Source organism: Halichoerus grypus, chromosome 6, assembly GCF_964656455.1.
Source record: "Halichoerus grypus chromosome 6, mHalGry1.hap1.1, whole genome shotgun sequence".
NCBI lineage: Eukaryota > Metazoa > Chordata > Mammalia > Carnivora > Phocidae > Halichoerus > Halichoerus grypus.
This window is the reverse complement of record NC_135717.1, coordinates 113,315,406-113,331,882: the sequence shown is the minus strand read 5'-3', so window position 1 is coordinate 113,331,882 and position 16,477 is coordinate 113,315,406. Positions and strand designations below refer to the sequence as shown.

At 41.3% G+C, this 16,477-nt stretch overlaps 1 long non-coding RNA gene across 2 annotated transcripts in view; it reads right to left on the bottom strand.

Moving 5' to 3' along the window:
• The window catches only part of LOC118553034 (uncharacterized), a 31,044-nt gene extending 20,269 nt beyond the window's left edge, over window positions 1-10,775 (bottom strand). For both annotated transcript variants that reach the window (XR_004925789.2, XR_004925790.2), the window contains exon 1: window positions 10,674-10,775. This is a non-coding gene — a long non-coding RNA (uncharacterized LOC118553034). The remainder of the gene's footprint in view (window positions 1-10,673) is intronic.
• Window positions 10,776-16,477: the final 5,702 nt, after the last annotated feature.

Sequence of the window (16,477 nt, the reverse complement as noted above, 5' to 3'; positions counted from 1 at the left end):
TCAAAAATCTCCCAAAACACAAAAGCCCAGGGCCAGATGGCTTCCCAGGGGAATTCTACCAAACATTTCAAGAAGAATTAATACCTATTCTTCTGAAACTGTTCCAAAAAATAGAAATGGAAGGAAAACTTCCAAACTCATTTTATGAGGCCAGCATTACCTTGATCCCAAAACCAGACAAAGACCCCATCAAAAAGGAGAATTACAGACCAATATCCCTGATGAACATGGATGCAAAAATTCTCACCAAAATACTAGCCAATAGGATCCAACAGCACATTAAAAGGATTATTCACCACGACCAAGTGGGATTTATCCCTGGGCTGCAAGGTTGGTTCAACATCCGCAAATCAATCAACGTGATACAATACATTAACAAAAGAAAGAACAAGAATCATATGATCCTCTCAATAGATGCAGAAAAAGCATTTGACAAAGTACAGCATCCTTTCTTGATCAAAACTCTTCAGAGTATAGGCATAGAGGGTACATACCTCAATATCATAAAAGCCATCTATGAAAAACCTACAGCGAATATCATTCTCAATGGGGAAAAACTGAGAGCTTTCCCCCTAAGGTCAGGAACGCAGCAGGGATGTCCACTATCACCACTGCTATTCAACATAGCATTAGAAGTCCTAGCCACAGCAATCAGACAACAAAAAGAAATAAAAGGCATCCAAATCGGCAAAGAAGAAGTCAAACTCTCACTCTTTGCAGATGATATGATACTTTATGTGGAAAATCCCAAAGACTCCACCCCAAAACTGCTAGAACTCATACAGGAATTCAGTCAAGTGGCAGGATATAAAATCAATGCACAGAAGTCAGTGGCATTCCTATACACCAACAACAAGTCAGAAGAAAGAGAAATTAAGGAGTCGATCCCATTTACAATTGCACCCAAAACCATAAGATACCTAGGAATAAATCTAACCAAAGAGGCAAAGGATCTGTACTCAGAAAACTATAAAATACTCATGAAAGAAATTGAGGAAGACACAAAGAAATGGAAAAACGTTCCATGCTCATGGATTGGAAGAACAAATATTGTGAAGATGTCAATCCTACCTAGAGCAATCTACACATTCAATGCAATCCCCATCAAAATACCATCCACTTTCTTCAAAGAAATGGAACAAATAATCCTAAAATTTGTATGGAACCAGAAAAGACCCCGCATAGCCAGAGGAATGTTGAAAAAGAAAAGCAAAGCTGGCGGCATCACAATTCCGGACTTCCAGCTCTACTACAAAGCTGTCATCATCAAGACAGTATGGTACTGGCACAAAAACAGGCACATAGATCAATGGAACAGAATAGAGAGCCCAGAAATGGACCCTCAACTCTATGGTCACCTAATCTTTGACAAAGCAGGAAAGAATGTCCAATGGAAAAAAGACAGTCTCTTCAACAAATGGTGTTGGGAAAATTGGGCAGCCACATGCAGAAGAATGAAACTGGACCATTTCCTTACACCACACACAAAAATAGACTCCAAATGGTTGAAAGACCTCAGTGTGAGACAGGAGTCCATCAAAATCCTAAAGGAGAACACAGGCAGCAACCTCTTCGACCTGAGCCGCAGCAACTTCTTCCTAGAAACATCGCCAAAGGCAAGGGAAGCAAGGGCAAAAATGAACTATTGGGACTTCATCAAGATAAAAAGCTTTTGCAAAGCAAAGGAAACAGTCAACAAAACCAAAAGACAACTGACAGAATGGGAGAAGATATTTGCAAATGACATATCAGATAAAGGGCTAGTATCCAAAATCTATAAAGAACTCATCAAACTCAACACCAAAAGAACAAAGAATCCAATCAAGAAATGGGCAGAAGACATGAACAGACATTTTTCCAAAGAAGACATCCAAATGGCCAACAGACACATGAAAAAGTGTTCAATATCGCTCGGCATCAGGGAAACCCAAATCAAAACCTCAATGAGATATCACCTCACACCAGTCAGAATGGCTAAAATTAACAAGTCAGGAAATGACAGATGTTGGCGGGGATGCGGAGAAAGGGGAACCCTCCTACACTGTTGGTGGGAATGCAAGCTGGTGCAGCCACTCTGGAAAACAGTATGGAGGTTCCTCAAAAAGTTGAAAATAGAGCTACCATATGATCCAGCAATTGCACTACTGGGTATTTACCCCAAAGATACAAAAGTAGGGATCCAAAAGGGTACGTGCATCCCGATGTTTATAGCAGCAATGTCCACAATAGCCAAACTGTGGAAAGAGCCAAGATGTCCATCGACAGATGAATGGATAAAGAAGAGGTGGTATATATATATATACAATGGAATATTATGCAGCCATCAAAAGGAATGAGATCTTGCCATTTGCAACGACGTGGATGGAACTGGAGGGTATTATGCTGAGCGAAATAAGTCAAACAGAGAAAGACATGTATCATATGACTTCACTGATATGAGGAATTCTTAATCTCAGGAAACAAACTTAGGGTTGCTGGAGTGGGGGGTGGGGTGGGAGGGATTGGGTGACTGGGTGATGGACACTGGGGAGGGTATGTGCTCTGGTAAGCGCTGTGAACTGTGCAAGACTGTTGAATCTCAGATCTGTACCTCTGAAACAAATAATGCAATATATGTTAAGAAAGAAAAAAAGAAGAAGAAGAATGTAGCAGGAGGGGAAGAATGAAGGGGGGGAAATCGGAGGGGGAGAAGAACCATGAGAGACGATGGACTCTGAAAAACAAACTGAGGGTTCTAGAGGGGAGGGGGGTGGGAGGATGGGTTAGCCTGGTGATGGGTATTGGGGAGGGCACGTTCTGCATGGAGCACTGGGTGTTATGCACAAACAATGAATCATGGAACACTATATCTAAAACTAATGATGTAATATATGGGGATTAACATAACAATAAAAAAGTTAAAAAACAAAGCAGGCCTGAAGTAGAACAAAGGTAAGGTTTTTGCACTGCCATCTGTGCACACGGCTGGCTCGATCCAACCTCCACCTGTTAGCTTTTTATTCCCTAATACTGTCCCATTTTCTGTGCTGATGGGGCTGCAGAGCCTGTCATTGGCAACACAGCACCATCCTACTTTAGAGTAAATAAAACTATTTCAAGCAAATTGGAAACTAAATGACAGAAAGTGCCACAGATGGAACACACTGGGAATGCTGCATTGTTCATAGTCCCCAGGGCCTGGGAATGGAGTGACTCCAAAATGCTGGCAGTGGACCCAAGCTGACTATCACCATGCATACGTAGAACAAGCCAACGGAATCGTATTCATCTTTGGGAATAAGAAGAAGCTCCTTTATTCTCTGTTACAACAAGAATCAAATCTATCCGATGTGATCAGTGTTTCCCTTTTTTTCTTTAGAGAGGGGGAGGAGGATAGGGAGAGGGAGAGAGAATCTCAAGGAGACTCCCCACTGAGCACAGAGCCCAATGTGGGGCTCCATCTCACATCCCTGAGATCATGACCTGAGCCAAAATCAAGAGTCAGACGCTCAACCAACTGCACCACCCAGATGCCCCCCCAAAAAAGCTTCCCTCTTAACTGCACTCAATGCCCATTATTTTTCCTTCTCCTATACCTTCTTTTCTCTTCAGAGATGTCTCTAGAAAGGAAACACATGGCCCTCAATCAGTTGACATTTAAATTCTGCAGAACTCTCTGAAATATATTTTGTTTACGGTAAGCTTTAAGAGACCCAAGGCAGCCTCTTTATGAAAATCATGATGATTGGTTAAAAAACAAAATTAAATGTAAATAAAAGTATTGCTTAGCATATCAGGAATGGCAAAAGTAGGTCTGAGGACTTTTTCTGGAAGAACCTAAGGCTAACACTATGTTACCTGGCTTTAGGATATTGCTTATTGTTTTTACAACCAAGCACTCCCTTATTTCCTGTTCTCCTTTTTTATCTATTCGTCCAAGAAGACATCAGAGGAGAATAAAAGAGGAAAAAGGGTTTATGAAAACAGAAAATGGAAGGCCATTTCTTTCCAAGTAGTGATCAGGCAAGACCAACCCCCTGAAATTCCTAGGAGATCTAGATCTACCAACGCAGGAGGTCTATTCTGCCTAGCTCTGGACAAAACATGTATAATTGCCCCACACTGGTGTGTGACCTGTTGCATCACCTACCCCTAATTACACAGTGGATCCTACCTCCTGCGCTTCCTCTCCCAATCACTACTATCAGTTGTTCTGGGCCCAGGAGATCAGATATTCAGATTTACCATCTCCAGCTCCCCGCTAATACCAGAACTCTTAGCCTGGCTAAAGGAAGGAAAACAGTGGCCTACCTTTCACTGCTGAATAGTTTCAGCCCTGATTTGAGAGTCCAATAAAACCTAATCTCTTGATAAAGCTTTAAAAAAAATAAATGAAGGGTCGCCTGGGTGGCTCAGTTGGTTAAGCATCTGCCTTCGGCTCAGGTCATGATCTCAGGATCCTGGGATCAAGCCCCACGTTGGGTTCTCTGCTCAGCAGGGAGTCTGCTTCTCCCTCTCCCTCTGCCCTTCCCCCTGCTAATGTTCTCTCTCTCTCTCAAATAAATAAAATCTTTAATAAATAAGCAAACAAATAAACAAAGATGTTTATAATGGCAGAGCACACTGGCTCAAGACAGGGGTTAGGAACTGGGACAAGTAATTGGTGATATAAAATAGCTTCCCTATCCTAGCCTCTTTTGTATCCTCAGGTCCTTTCTTCTGCATCTACCTGCCCTCTCCTCCTTTTTAAAAAATTTTATTTTAATTCTAGTATAGTTAACATACAGTGTTAGATTAGTTTCGGGTGTACAATATAGTGATTCAACAATTCCATACATCCATCTATTTTTAACTTTTTAAACTTTTTAACTTTTTGAGGAACCTCCATACTGTTTTCCAGAGTGGCTGCACCAGCTTGCATTCCCACCAACAGTGTAGGAGGGTTCCTTTTCCTCCACATCCTCACCAACACCTGTCGTTTCTTGTGTTTTTAATTTTAGCCATTCTGACAGGTGTGAGGTGATACCTCATTGTGGTTTTGATTTGTATTTCCCTGATGATGAGTGATGTTGTGCATCTTTTCATGTGTCTGTTGGCCAGCTGGATGTCTTCTTTGGAAAAATGTCTGTGCATGTCTTCTGCCCATTTTTTTAATTGGTTTATTTGGTTTTGGGGTGTTAAGTTGTATCAGTTCTTTACATATTTTGGATACCAGCCCTTTATCCAATATGTCACTTGCAAATATCTTCTCCCATTCAGTAGGCTGTCTTAGTTTTGTTGATGGTTTCCTTTGCTGTCCAGGATCTTTTTATTTTGATGTAGTCACAATAATTTATTTTTGCGTTTGTTTCCCTTGCCTCAGGAGACTTATCTAGAAAAATGGTATTTGCCCTCTCCCTTTTTTCTCTTCCTTTTGACCTCTTCCCTACGCTATCCTACTGTCAGTTAGTGACTGCCAAAGGCACCTGACTTGCTCAATTATTTGTCTCCTGCAGTCAAGACTATGAGCTCCCTTCTCCTTTTCACTCATTTGTCAGCTGAGCGGCCAGCAAGAAGGTTTAGCCCAAATTAGTACACAGTGATCCACTAGCTCCCTGAGCTCCGATGTTTATTGAGCAACGCTCTGTACCAGGTGCAAGGGAAGAGAAGAAAGCCTGTCCTTTCTGCAAGAAGCCTGTGTCCCAACAGAGGAAAACAAACATACAAATAACTAAGTCTAACACAAAAGAGAATCACAGAGATGAAAATACAGTGGGGAAAGTGATCAGATACTAACGAACAGTGATTTCACCAATCCCTACCAGATTATACTGCAGAAAAAAAATTTTTTCGGGGCACCTGTGTGGCTCAGTTGTTAAACATCTGCCTTCAGCTCAGGTCATGATCCCAGGGTTCTGGGATTGAGCCTCGCATTGGGCTCCCTGCTCAGTGGGGAGTCTGCTTCTCCCTCTCCCCCTTCCCCTGCTCGTGTTCCCTCTCTTGCTGTCTCTCTCTCTGTTAAATAAATAAAATCTTAAAAAAAAAAAAAAGAAAAAAGTTTTTTCTAAAAACCCTCAAACAGACAAAAGTGCAAAACAAAGACTTGTTGGATGTCATACAAAGACATCTTCAACCTCAAAAAGCACCTCTCCTCCCAAATTTTTGCAAGGGGCGAGGCATTGCATGGTACAAATGCTTATGCTCTACCAGAAAAGGAACTACATAGATAGAAGACCAGGGTAACTTCTTGTAATGTTATGTTCCCACCTGTAGGGACTCTTATACAAGATAAGCATTTATTTTGCTGCAAGATGCTACAAATAAAGCTGCTTAAGTTGAGTAGCACAGTGCAGACAAGCAAAGCCCCCAGGTCTACACAACATAAGGAGGGGGGGCGGGATGTCCCACTGGTAGGTTATTCCCCTTCCTTTCTTTTCGTTATCCGGGGAATTAAGGGAGTTCACAGAGAGTGGGCCTGAGTGAGTAACCTAATAAACATTTTCAAGTGTTGGGTAACAGGACACATGGAAAGGGCAGGACCACTGGGAGAAGATAGGAATGCAGGAGGGAGAAGGGCACCAGTCAGAGGCAGCATCTGAGGCCCCAGAGGCCCTGCCTATAAATAACTGCTTTTCCCCACGTCCTCTCACGTCTTCCCGAAGTTAGAGTCAGATTCCTGGCCAAAGGCTACATCGCACTCCTGCACTCTCGTGTTGTCCTTTCCCAAAAGGCGCCATTCTGACATTCCCGTAATGCAGTGGGGTGGGGGCTGTCTGTGACCAGCAGGGATTTGGGAGGGGTCTGGGAGGCCAGTGCCCCCTTGTTCGATTCCTGCCTCCCATTTGCCAGCCTTTTGAATCTCTGTGCTCGTGCTTCCTCATCTGAAAAATGGGGACAGTGATGATGATGATGATAACTATCAATCATAATATAGACACTGTGCTAAGTGCTTACATGCATTACTCATGTACTCTTCAGAGAAAAACTTTGAGGCAGTATTAATCATTATTATAAGTAATAATAACACTTCCTCCTTTGCAGATGAAGAAGTTGCAACTCTGAGAGGGGTTAATTAACTTACCCAAGGTCTAACCTCACTGCCTGAACCCTTGATCCCTTGTACTATTGTGACAATACCTGTCTAAACAGGGTATTGAAGGGGTTAACATTAATGTACATGGACACCAATTAATGCTATTGTCATTATTTTTGGTGCTATTGCTGTAGACGGTGATATTGTTTTTGTTGCTTTTCTCTTTCCAGATGCTGAGAGTTCTGAAGTCTATTAAGCACAAATCATCAACCTCTACACTGGCAAGTCCAAACTAATGCCTTGGGGACATTTTCGAGCACCAAGAAACAAAACCAATATATCTGTTAGGTGTTTCATTGTTAAGATATGTCTACTGAGGATGAATGAGAGATCAAAAGACAAGGAAATGGGCTTCAGTACTAGTATTTCAACTTACTACCTAACATGGTCCCCAATGCTTATGTTTTCAAAAAGCTCAGAATGACAAAATGGAAGGGACACTGTTCTTACACGTTTCACTTAAATTTCCTAAGTTAAAATAATGTATCATATGCTAACTTTTGACTACCCAAACTGTACTATTGCTCCATCCTTATCTTTTAATTCACTTTTCATTATCATGAAATAACTATGATAAAGGTTTAAACCTCTGACGTGCTAACATGCCAGTCAGATTAAACACAGCAAGCATTTGGCATACACCTAGAGACTTCCTTAGGTAAAATAAAATTATTGCATTTCATCACTTCCTTCCTCTTGCCAACTAATGTCCCCGTGTCTGAAAGGGTCATTTTCAAGGCACATATCTATTTATAATAGTGTATTCACTGTCTTCCTTCCTCTGGCACATTGTCTGTGACCTTGACCATTTCAGGACTGATAGAATAGTGCCATCAACATATGTCGATGAAGCTCCAGACATCTCATAAGAGATTTCATAGTTATTAAAGCAATAAAGAGTGACAAGGAGAGGTCTATACTATAATACTGCCTGTCAAGAGAAAAATGTCACACTTACCATAAAGTACCCAGAGGCATAATTAGGGGTAGAAAGAGGAGTGATTTCTTGAACACAGTAATGAGGGGCTAGGGTAAAACATGGCAGCAAGGGAAGATGCCTTCTGCCCCACACGCCTGAGTGGAATCTCCATCCACAACAAAGGGTCCAGATAAAAGTGATGATTCCACATCCAAAACGTGAAGCACCAGTGAATGCCCAAGTTAGCAGCACATGAAGACGTGCCAGTAAGAATTTCTGTGAAGAAATAAGATGTTCTAAATTGTCTAACTTTTCCCAACAGCATCAATATGAAAACTAAAATAATGAATCCTCCCAAGCACCTTCTAAGAATATTAAAGGAATTTAAACGTCACAGTTCCTGAATGCTCATACCCATAAACACAAATCCAAACACCCCATAGAGCTATAAATAAATTCTGCCTGAAGGTCTCCTTCCTGTTCACATATGTCTCCATAAAATCTGGTAGGATCTCCTCCCTTTTATCCTAGCCTTTATCCTTGCCGTTCCTGTCTGTCAGGGACAGGAGGTAAAAAAAAAAAAAAAAAAAAGACACAAATAAAATGGGCTCCAGATGCTTGTTCAGTTAACTGAAAAAGTCAGCTTACTTAGGACCAAAAAAAAAAAAAAAAACCAAAGTGCCTCTGTAACCCAGCATTAAGTGCTTATGGCATTTCAGGGCCCCAGGCGAGCTTGGTGTCTCCTCAGCTGTCCTTCCAGTTCATTGTAAGATTCCGGGGGGCATGGCTGTAGACAGGAAGGGTCTCGGCAGCAGCCCCACACCCTCTATCCTGGTCCTTGGCCCTTCTTTTCATGGCCGAGGGGAGCCTGGGGCAAGTCGACATCACTCCCTCTCCTGTGTTAGCAGCGGCTTCAAAGATGGAACAGCTTGTTTCCAAGTGACTTTTCTCACCTTCCAGAAAAATCATCTGTTCCTCACTTTTGCTATCAGTCTCATTCACCTGTCAGCACCCACTCCTATCCCAGCTCCTCAACTTCTCAGCTGTGGGAACCTCTCTGGGCCTCAGTTTCCCCATCTGCAAAAGGAGGATAGCCATGGTGTCTACTGCTGCTGAGACAGTTAAGTAGGTCTGTGTAGGGAATGTGCTTAGAACCGTCCCTAGGACATAGTCAGTACCAAGTCATTACTCTAGCTTCTTTTTATTCTTTTTTAATTTTATTTTATTATTAGTCACCATACATTACATCATTAGTTTTTGATGTAGTGTTCCACGACTCATTGTTTGCATATAACACCCAGTGCTCCATGCAGTATGTGCCCTCCTTAATACCCATCACCGGGCTAACCAATCCCCCCACCCCCTCCCCTCTAGAACCCTCAGTTTGTTTCTCGGAGTCCATAGTCTCTCATGGTTCATCTCCCCCTCCGATTCCCCCCTTTCATTTTTCCCTTCCTTCTCCTAATGTCCTCCATGCTATTCTTTATGTTCCACAAATAAGTGAAACCATATGATAATTGACTTTCTCTGCTTGACTTATTTCACTTAGCATAATCTCCTCCAGTCCGATCCATGTTGAGGCAAAAGTTGGGTATTCATCCTTTCTGATGGCTGACATCACTCTAGCTTCTAGTACTCTCACCGGTGGGAGTAGCAGCGAGTAGCAGGAGTAATGGTAGTATTCTCTGTCACCAACACAAGGGACCCCAGTGCTGTTATCTTTCCCTCTTTAGATTAGGTGGAGGGTGAATAGTTCAGCCCCCCCCCCACCCCCTTTAAGAGTCTGACTTAGAACAAAGCCTACTGCCAGTGTTCTGGGACCTTTACCGGAAGGTTTTCCTTTTCTCTTGACAGGAGGCACTATCTATTGAAAGCATCCTCGCCACCTCTCCAGTATTAACAACTACCAAACGTGACTAGAGAATCATAAACATGTCAGTGATTTGGTTCCAGGGGTTTACATCATGATGGAAATAGTCAAGGTCACAAACAATAGGATTGAAGGAAGACAGCACCTCCATGATACCAAGCCCAAATTTTCCCCAGCTTTTCTGTCATGGGGGCCTTTTAGGATTTTCGTCCTCTATACCACCTGGGTTTGATGGATCAATTGTTCCCTGACTACATTTTGTATTTTGAATAATGCTCCAGTTTATGGGATTGAATCAGGGTGATAACAGCAAATGGCAGAAAAATAGTGGTCTAAAATCATTCCCAAACCCAAACCTCTTCTCTCAGAATGAAGTCTAGGGCTGTGGCAAATAGACTGGCACATCATTTGCTTCTTCTGCCCCAAATTTCTAGTAACACTCAGAGGCTGGGGTTTTAAAATATTTTACCTGAGGCTTAAAATAATAATAGATCCAATCGCTTAAATCCTTTTTTGCTCATCCAATATTTGAAATTTTTATAAGCTCTAAAATAATATGCTCTGATCACTGAAAATTTCATTTTATGGGATCCTATAATTTCAACACATGTCTTAACCTAATTTATTCTTGTTTCACCTTAAATCTAGAGGGATCCTGGCACCAGCCAAAGTAGACGTGGTCAGAGTCACTGCCATAGACTGACTTACTTAGCCATTGTACACATTCTTCACTGGAGGAGGGGAGATGTGTTCAGAAATGAGTAACTGAAAATAATAATAAAAGAATAATATTATACTATGAAATTTTCTTTCAAAATTAAATATATCCTTACCTTGCTGTGGATGGACTAAAATGGTCAGAAGACAATGTCTCCTGGTGGTGGATTGATCCAGGGGCAACTCTGTTCTCAACCCATGGTCCCCACTAGAGGGGTTCAGACAACTACCTGTGGATGGTGAGAGAAGGTCATGTCCTACCACTGCCTCAAATCAACACATCCAAAACCCAGAAGACTATACAATGGGCTCTTCACTCAAGTCCAAGTGTCGTAACCCATCTCATACAGTGATGTAATCCATCCTGTACAACATCAAAGTGTGGCAAGGAATCACGAGTGGCATCCCTAGACTAACTCATTCCTAGGTACTAACCATGGGAGTGGGACACACTCCCTTACTTTTGGGAGCCCCAGATGGCACCCCAGCAATAGTGAGTGAGTGACCCCCCCCCCCGCCACCCTTCTATGCATTCTCTCCCTCTCCCCTAGAGTTCTTCTCTCCCTGTGTTCTCCACTTCTCTGGGGTCCTGACCATCAGAGCGGGTTTCCAGTTATACTCATTATCTACTCCCCATGGTTCCATGGCTACATAGGGAAGATTTAGATGTCTGTGGGTGGAGATGGTTGGGGAGGAGTCCCTCACAACGATCTGGTCTCTGAGTGAGACCACTTTACCTTGCAAAAGTTAATCTCCTGTTAGTATCATTTCCCTACCTTATTAAGTTAAAAGAGGGTAGGCCTCCCTCCTAGCTTTGCATTATATTTCAAAAAGCTGCCTTCAGTTACCATATTACCCTAGATAAAGTAGCTGCCCCAACCCTCTCTATTCCATTAATTCGATTTATTTTATTCTTGGCATTTAACATTAGATAAAATTTGTATGAACATTTTTACATCTTAATTGTCTCTGTGCCCATCTTCCCCCTGACCCCAGCCCTCCTAGAATATAAGCTCTATGGGAACATGGGCATCACCTCTCTTAGGATATTCACTGTTTTATACCCAATTCCTATAAAGGTGCCTGGCACACAATAGGAAAGTTCCAGATCTGTGTTGCCAATTATTTATTGGTTTATCATATGGGCACCTCAATTACAACTTGGAAAAAGCTGAATCCAGGGAAGAGTTCCCAGAAAAGTGACTCGTCCTCATTTATTTTCTACCATCTACCATTCTCCCCAACTAGAAAATTCAGTCATCCTAGAATTAACTTCTCTCTCTTCTTTGTCCACCTCCCCACATTCCTATCCTCTTTCACCATTTTCCTCCTTGCTTTCCCTTCGTGCATCTCACCCCCTCCATCCCCTCACCCATCTAACGGGCTTTAAACTCAAGCCAGGTTTTCCTCCTCAGTCATGGCGCCTTACCACCCATAAGTGTCACCACATCTGTGAGGCATTTTCCTCACCACTGCAGTCGGCAGCTGTCATCCCATCACACCCGTTTGTCTCGTGATTCGGTGAGTGCTTTCTAGGTCCTTTTAGGGTCGCACACCTTCTTGAGAATCTGATAAAGGTCATAGCCCCCCCCCCCCAAAAAAATCCACATGCTCTTAAATTTCTATGTAAAATGTCAGGACTCTACATTTTAAACCCTTTACTATAACAAGCATCATGGTTATTTTGTTATAACTCTCTGCTTACACACCTGTCTTCCTCACTAGAGTGTTCGCCATTCTAGGACATGTTTGTATCATGTTTTATCTTCTTCCTTCAATCCCTTTGTGTGGAGCACTGTGTTTGGTATGCACACGGTACTAAAAAAGGTAATGGACTATCTGGTGCAATATTTAGATGTTAGATTAATACAGCATTTCCAAATAATAGTCACTTGAATAACACTCTCCTAATTTTTGCCACATCTGCTACAACTTGTCCTATTACTTACTTACTTACCTCTTGTGGTAGGTTATTTGCAAAATTAATGCCAAAGATTCTTTCTACCTCTGAACAGGTGTGCCGCTAACCTCCCAAAAAGATGTAAAGTCTATTTCTCCGCTCGTTGGGTCTAGACTTGTCCTGTCACTTGCTTTACCCAATGAAATGGAGCAGGAGTAATGCTGTTTGACTTCCAGGTCTAGGCCTGAAGAGACTTTGCAGCTTTCTATTTCAATCTCTGGAGATCCATCCGCGATGTAAAAAAGCTCCGGGCGGACTACGAAGTGCTGAGAGGCCAGGTGGAGAGAGAGAGGCTCAACCCGCTTCAGCCCTTCCAGCCACTCCAGCTGGGCTGGCAGACATGAGGGAAGATGTCTTGCACCTTCCAGTGCCATCCAAGTTGTCAAGATGAAGGAATAACCCCAGCAGACATCATGTGGAGGAGAAGAATTGCCCACGTGAGCCTAGCTAACCCATAGAATCCTAATAATTAAATCACTGTTGCTTAAGCCATTATGTTTGGGGTAGCTTGTGAAACAGCAATAGATAACTGATTACTTAAATACACTTTTTTTAACTTAAGTATATGTTAAAAGAAAATTTTTGTCACTTCCATAGATAGAAAATTAGTATCGCTTTTTTTAATGAAACTAAACGCAATAAAAAAAAAGAACAAAATAATACTGTTCACTTCTAGCTAATACTGCTGCATATGGAAGCCTCTATATTAGTTCCAAAGGAAGATCCCCAAATGTCAGAGAGGTATGAAAAATACACCAGAAGTAAACTGGAACTCTCTCTTTGGTGTAAACTGGACTGGAAACAAATAGAATGAAAATAGCATGCTCACTCATCCTGAAATGTGATATTATTTATCATCAACATTCATTATTGTGTGGCTATCAGTACTAGATAATAACAAAGGTGGTAAACAGCCATGGCAAAATTGAGGAAGTTACTCAAACGACTGACATTTGGAAGATGCTGTATCAACCTAACACCTAAACATTAAGACAGGCAGGCAGTCAACACTTCTTTTAGTACCTTCTACACAACAACACAATGCTAAACGGAGAGGGGTTTGAATGAAAGATAAAACATAATGCAATCCTGTCCTAGAAATACTTATATTCTACTGGAGGAGACAAGAATGTGAGTAAATGGTGACAACTCATTAACCATGATAAATGTAACTGTATTAGTTTATTTAAATTTAATTTAAATTTATTTAAATTAAATTTAAATTTATTTAAATTTAAAGCCCATGGACTCAGATTCCAAATCTCTTACATTTTGTGTACAAGTTTGAGGGTAGATGGCTATTTCGTGGCCCATAACTTTCATCAGATTCTCAGAGGAGTCCACCGGAGTCCCATGCCATAATTTGGGAAACACTGGATTAGATAATATGTACTATTGTTCTTGGTTCAACGGCTTCTACCTCAAGACTTTTCCACATTGCCTGGACATTCTTTTTTAGTTTGTAACTCTGAAATCAAAACTCTGACCTTCCCTTTTCCTCTTTATGGTTTTATACCTGTCTCACATAACTATACAAAAGTTCTCTTAAATTCCCTGATGACCAAACTCCTCTATCTCAACTATATTTTAAGCTCTTTGAAGCTAGAGACATGTCCTCTAACTTCCTGCCTTCTATTATCAATAAACATCTGTTAAATGAAGAATAAACCTCCTAGAACTCCTGCAGGAAGTTTCTCCTGCTGTCTAGGACTGATTAAAAATGTGTTTTCTATTGCTCAGACTATGAACACAGAATGTGTGTTGAATTTTGGGGGGAAAAAAACCACCGAGTTCTTCCTGCAATGTGTGCTGTGTGTACATTCATAAATGTCTGCCTGGACTAGCATTCTGCATCCATTTCTGCTCAGGCCAGTGTTGAATATTGTAAATGGCGTGGGGACCGTGCTTGTTTACATACTGCACGAAGCAGCTCTTGCCATGTTATTCACACACAGGGCCCTGGGACCTCTCCCAGGCATGAAAGTCCTGATGTTGACATTTATGCTTTTCTCAGTGTTTCTTCTTTTACCCTATTGCTCCAACATAGCAATTTTGTTCCTCTCTGGAACTTAAATCAGTGGAAAATATAGACCTCTAAAAGTTGAGTACTCTCATCAGAATTTTTAAAAAATGTGAGCCATGTTGGGAACGGAGTGAGCTGAAGTCCCCTCTGTTCAGAGACCTTGAAGGTTTGACATTTAAATTTATTCTAAAATAGTTTTTGCATGAAAAACCAAGAAAAGGAGGATTGTGGTTTGTACCTTGGCATGGAATTTTATATGAGTGGGATAGAAACAGAGTGGTGGTGTTGGAACTGTCTGCAGGATTTACTGGCACTGATTGGGGCAGGAGTGGCCCAGTGTCCAAACAAGCACATAATTCATATGACTAATTTTAGCTTTGCCTAATCCTCTACCTCCCCCCCATACACGATTAACATATATGGAGATGTTAATAAAACTATCCTCTCATTCTCTTCAAAATGATTGATTCTCCATGATTCTCCAGGCCTGAACTTTCCCACAAAGGAAGGGTGCTTTCAGGGCAAGAGATTGCAAAAGGCAGCAAATCAATGGCAGAACTCATGCAAAACTTTCAGTGAGGGGACAGAAAATAATTATTATCTAGTACCGATAGCCACACAATAATGAATTTTGGTGATAAATAATATCACATTTCAGGATGAGTGAGCATGCTATTTTCATTCTATTTGTTTCCAATCCAGTTTACACCAAAGAGAGAGTTCCAGTTTACTTCTGGTGTATTTTTCATACCTCTCTGACATTTGGGGATCTTCCTTTGGAACTAATATAGAGGCTTCCAAGAGGTTATTCCAAGAGGTTTCCAAGAGGTTATTCCAAGAGGTTTTCAAGTGGGTATGCTTCTGAGCTATGGGAGCATCTGAAAATATTACATATATATATAATATTATACTTTATATGTAACATAATAATATATTTACATACATACATAATAAAGTTTATATATATATGCTCTAAACTTTATTATTTTTTTCTAAATACTTTTTAACCTAAACTTTCATTTTTAAGGCATGTTTAAGTACCCTCTAAATATAGTCCTTAGTACATGTGTTAAATTTGAGTTCTTGAAACATCCTTTTCATTCATCTATATCCCTGAACTTTTTAAATAATAACACTTCCTTATAACTATGAGTTTGAACTGATTAGCCATGACATGACAGGGTAGTTTACAAAGACTTAATAATATGCATTATGTATGTGTTATAGAAAACACCTGCCACTTGGAATGTACAGCTCACCTAACACAAAGTAGCAGATTTTGAGGAAAATGCATGGTACGTGGAGTAACTGCCAGATGCACGTTAAAGCCCTCCCTCCAGGGCCCCAGATAATGATTGCAGTGACAGTCCTTGAAATAGCAGGGACCAAGCTAAACTCTCACATCTTTTTTCTTTTTTTTTTTTTAAAGATTATTTATTTATTTATTTGACAGAGAGAGACATAGCGAGAGAGGGAACACAATCAGGGGGAGTGGGAGACGGAGAAGCAGGCTTCCCGCTGAGCAGAGAGCCCAACGCGGGGCTTGATCAGCACCCTGGGATCGTGACCTGAGCCGAAGGCAGACGCTTAACGACTGAGCCACCCAGGTGCCCCTCATATCTTTTTTTTTAGAGCTTCTTCCAAAAGAAAACAAAGATGTGTGTGTGTATGTTTTCCTGTGTTGAGGGTAGAAAGTTCTGGAAGTAGATGTTAGGTGGTGCCTGAGATACCAACTTAGCAGATAAAGAAAATGGGGTGCCTATGGAGAGGGTTAAACCAGAGGTCCTGGAATGAGTCCTTCCAAGTTCAAAAATCTTTTATCCTCTGGTTCAGGGCAATTGAATGAGCACAAAACTCTGCTTCTCCCTAGACCTAAAGAGCAAAAAGAAACAATAGAATGTTAACCGAAAGGTGGTTGGAGGATGAACAGGTAGGGA